Raw genomic sequence first — 5,008 nt, 5'->3', positions numbered from 1 at the left:
AATTTATTTGATTTAAAAAAAAATAATGTAACAAATCACATTTAGTTTTGTTATACTAAATGGGTGACCCTTGAATTTACAGGATGCCACTTGATAAGTAGAGACTAGAGTAACTAGTTCGATCTGATAAGGTGTATGTCTTTTTCTAAGTGGTGCAATTTTCTAATGTTGATATTTTTATAAAAGGTGAAGAAAATTACATTGCTTACTTTAATCTTGACCCAGTTTTAGATTCAAATTTTAACTTTTTTTTTAAAAAAAAAGGTTAATCTGTTGAATACTTCATATTTTTATTACTGTATTATCAGCAGGGGACAGAGTTAATATTGGTGAAAGAACACTAAAATCTAAAACTTCAAGTAAAAACGGCATTGCACAATCATAATAAACTGTATCAAAAACTAATTTTACATGTATTTTTAGTCTATTTTTTACTTCTAAAATTTTAAATGCTTTTCCTATATGCAAGTTCAGACCCTCACATTCAACTCATTAGATCTTTTGGAATATCCTCACTAGGAGACTGCACCATGTCAAAACCTAAATATTGCAAAAGATTTACACATGTCCATTTTATCACTGCTGCAGTTATCCCTGCTGTATTGTAGAGAATTAAAAAAAAATTAATAATTCTTTGCACTCTTTCAATGTGAACAGACTTGCTCACACAGCATGGCGAAGCTTTAGTATTTGTCTTGGCCAATAGTCGAATCATTGTCCACTCAAGAGTTTCAAAATACAGAATGATTATCATGTGTATAATTTTTTACAGTTCTAATTTCTGAGGTATTAAAAGGTTAGATTGGACTATTACGATGACTGTGAGCACAGGTGCTGATTAAGTTGATTCACTGAGGCAATTACAACCAGATCCCCTTTAATTACTGTGGGTTTTATTGCAACTGCGTAGTAATGAAGCACGGGGCCTGCAGGAGTTTTGGATGGAGATGAGATTGCAAAGTAGCACACAAAGACACAAATTTAACAGGATGGAAGAGATCACACTCACACACGCAGCTAGATCCACACACACAATCGAATAAAACTCGAGTGGAAAAAGCTCACATCAGAAACTCTTTTCTCTTGATTTATGGTTGTCTGTCCCCAACACATAATCCTCCACACACATGCCTCTGTATGTCATTAACCAGGTGTATGTTAAGGAATGATAACCAGGCAGAGCTTGCTTGCCTACTGCATGGCAGAGACTGATGCCAAAAGTCAGGTATGACTGTTCCAGAGGGTTTGTGGAGGATGATACACTCTCCTTTATTCAAAGCATGTCCCGCCATATGCATTTTAGACACAAAGACAGGCTGACAACCTCCTAACCTCCAACATCGGCATTCACACGTACACACAGCACACTTGCCGCCCTCCTCAACACTGGCATGCAATAAGAAACAAGTCGACAGCTACACAGCAGGCAATATCCCCCGCCTTCAGCCTCGGCACCGGCTTCGGATGCATCCGGTTAGTAAAAGCTGACAGAGGGCTGGCCATGCCTCAGAAAACAGCAGAATGAGGAATTTCGATGTTCCTCCACATCACCCCTGAGATGCAGGAAACATGGGATTGCACAGGTTCCCCTCACACACAACCCGTAATGTGTTCCCAAGATTCTCTGTCACCAGGAATGGAAATCGAAAGCAGTACACACATCCGTTATCTAAATGTTAACTCCAGTGCCCTTCTTGTTGTCACAGCCTGGTGAGGTTAGCCAACGGTAGGTGTGAAGCTTTGCTTTGGGCCCCTACCACAGGAAGCCTCTCTCTGTTGTAACATAGAAAGAATCTGCAAACCCATACATTAGACACAGTCGTCAATTATTTTTAAGATAAAGTAGATTTTACAAAAGGTCCAATTACACATATAGAAGATATCCAAAATGGAAATCTTGACTTGTTTGTATTTCCATGGTTTGTGAAAGCTCATAAATTGGACATTGCACTTGCTGAGGCAACCAAACACCATCTTAAGTTTCCTAAACTTAGGATTTTCTCAGTCTAAATTCAAAGACACCAAATTGTCAGAATTTGGAACATCCTTATCTTTTCCTTAACCTCAAAAATGGAAGGAGTACATGTTTACATATATATAATTCTATGTCATTCTCATCTCATGTCCATCTATTTATTGCAAAATTTTAGGAACACTAAAAATAACTGATCTAAGGTATTGTGTCAAATAAATTATTCAATTTGGACAAAGTAGATGTGGGACAAAATTCCAAGATTGCCTTAATCATTGAAAAATCCTATTTTATTGCACCAGGTTAAAAACATCTTAAAATAATTGCAAATTAATCAGGGGAAAAGAGAGATAAAGACAAAATTTAAAAAAATAATTTAGCTATATCAGGACTGTAAAAGCAGTCCTGGAATGTATTTAGTTATTCTTACAATATATAGTCTTACAATAATTTGTTCATTGTACCTTCAAAAACAATTTCTTGTTAATTTGTTAATTTTAAGTCATCCGATGATCTTCTGATTATAAAATATTCCGGCTCATCAGCTCAGTAAAACATCAACCATATTCCTTGCTCCCTTCCAGAATTATCTAAAGTTGAAACAAACACTTTACCCCCCAGACGTCAACCCCATACAGTTTTTCTGTTGGTGCAAAACGATCCAGATATTCAGCTCTGGTTATGCCACAAAGCACATTTTTAACCAGAGAGGGAAAAAGGTGAGGGACCTTTGACCTGTGTGCTGTAGGTCATGTTCACGGGGTAGAACGCCCTTAAAGCTGTCTTGTGTGGTGCTGATTAATCACAGCATCATGACATTTGTCTGGCTTCAGCCCAGAGGAGATGTGTTAGGCATGCAGTGCCTCAGCACTTCTCCAGGAGCTTGTGTTTGGCGGGTGTGGGGGTGGAGGGCGTTGCAGGAGACGGGTGGAGACAAGTGGACAGTTGCACGGGCAGACTTAAGACTCCGAACGCAGTCCGATGCAGCGCAGGCGGTATTTACGCTCCGACGGCTGCGGGATCTGGGAGCTGGGTATATTTAGCCGCCTAGAGATCACGCCGAGATGAGATTTCAAAGTGAAGTACCTGTTTGAAGATGCATGGCATTCCACAAGGGTGGGCAAGGGCTACTGGGTATAAATCTAGCGCCCCTGCACCTGGTGTGAAGTCAGGGAGGGAGTGTGACACCTAAGATTTAGAATGTCTAACACACAAGCTGTACATGTGTAAACTACACATTCATCTATATAAATTTACACGCTCCTGAGAAATGAAAAAAAAAAAAAAAAAAAAAACTTTTTTCCTCAATAGCCACACATGCACACTGTGGGTGTAGGACTTTAGTAGCAACTAATTCACCTGGATGTTCAAGCGATCCATCAGTGTCTGATCCTACATTGAGAATCTGAGAACCTCACTTTGCTCTTTAAAACATGGAAGTAAGGCAAATTGTAATTTGTGACTGGTAAGTTTTGCACCCGTACATCACACACACTACAAATTTGACTTTTTATATGCCTCGCAACAAGACAGCCACATTTACTTTTCAATGATAATTTTCTAATCTGTAAATTTCTTGAGGTTAAGCACTCAAAATTGAGCTAGTATTTGTTGGTCCCAGATCTCATCTTTAATTTCAGGCTCAACTGCCAGATACCTCAATGTTTCTTTCCCTAGAAAGCACACCTTGTGCTTATACTTCCTGTATGGATTCAGAACTGAACTCATTTAACCTCCCAATATACTGATTTCCAAGAAGAATCCATGTTTGCATCTAGCTTGTTTTATCAAACCCACTACTCATTTATTGCAATTCTCTTGCTCCTGTGACAAATATTCATAGATCCTTGTAAATACAATGCAAGGAAAGTCAACTCTCAGATCTCCAGGCCTGGAGAACAAATGAGCGTTTCATGTTTCAGACAAATATCCCTCATGTCCCCTCCTATCCACATTTTTAATCTCCCAAATAGAGGAATGTCTATAGATGCTTTGTGTTTGGATATTTAATGCCCCTGCTCTATCTGCAAAGTCTGTTGCTAGGCCAAAAGACAGACATCAGGCAGAAGATCTAAACGATGCCTTTGTGTCCAGGGTGAGAACAAATGAGGCACTCTTAATCCGTCTCCATCCATCCTCACCTTTGCCCTGACTTCCCCACAGAAGGGACATTTCCCTCCTTTAAAAAGCACAGCTCATCATAATACAAGAATTTGCATTGTACAGGGAAAACAGCAACAAGGCAGCAGATCATCTATGGCAACAGAGCTTTGCACACAAGGATATTTTCTTTTCCTCCACAGAGGAACACAATTGCTGCCAGTGTCACTGGGTCACATTTTTTCCCGGTTCCTGGTTAATGGGCTGTAGAGATGGTTAGCACGTACGATTAGTTTTAATCTTCTACATTTGACTGGGTGAGAAAAGGCACTGAATTTATTTCAACACGGTGAAGTTTGCATGCCGTCCTAAAAATGAAGCAAACATTTCATTTTCCTTTAACTTTTATTTTAGGGTGGTTATGAATTTTTCAAGTACAGAAAGAAATAAACTTATTCAAGTAAAATACTTTATTTGGCTCCTTTGTTCAACATTTCAATTTACATTTCAGAAGTTAATTTACAAAAACATTTTCAAAAATACAATTTTATAGTGTTTAAGTGACAATGACATTTGCTAGTGTAGTGTTGGAAATGCATCAGAGAATATTTGAAAGATATTTACAGCAGGGCATGTCAAATGTACCTTAGATAAAAAGTAATGCATTATACAGTAAATGCATCTTTTTATATTGCACTTTTCTGTCTTTGATTCAAGTGTCTAATTCATGCTGATGAAAATCTGTTGTTCATAAATAAATGATTCACACCAGCAATCTTCCAGTTAAGAGATCAAAGCACATTGGTGGTATGTGTCAAGACTGACATTATTGCTTAAAAAAAAAAAAAAAAAAAAAAAAAGCTAAACTAAAACTTAAGGGACTCTGTGCGCACTAAAAATCTTTTTCAGTGGGTGCATTTTTTTTTTTATGTTTTT

This window comes from Poecilia latipinna, unplaced genomic scaffold (genome assembly GCF_001443285.1).
Source record: "Poecilia latipinna isolate Pla-1442-1.1 unplaced genomic scaffold, P_latipinna-1.0 Scaffold359, whole genome shotgun sequence".
Classification (NCBI taxonomy): domain Eukaryota; kingdom Metazoa; phylum Chordata; class Actinopteri; order Cyprinodontiformes; family Poeciliidae; genus Poecilia; species Poecilia latipinna.
The sequence above is the reverse complement of the archived record's forward strand: the minus strand, read 5'-3'. Positions refer to the sequence as shown.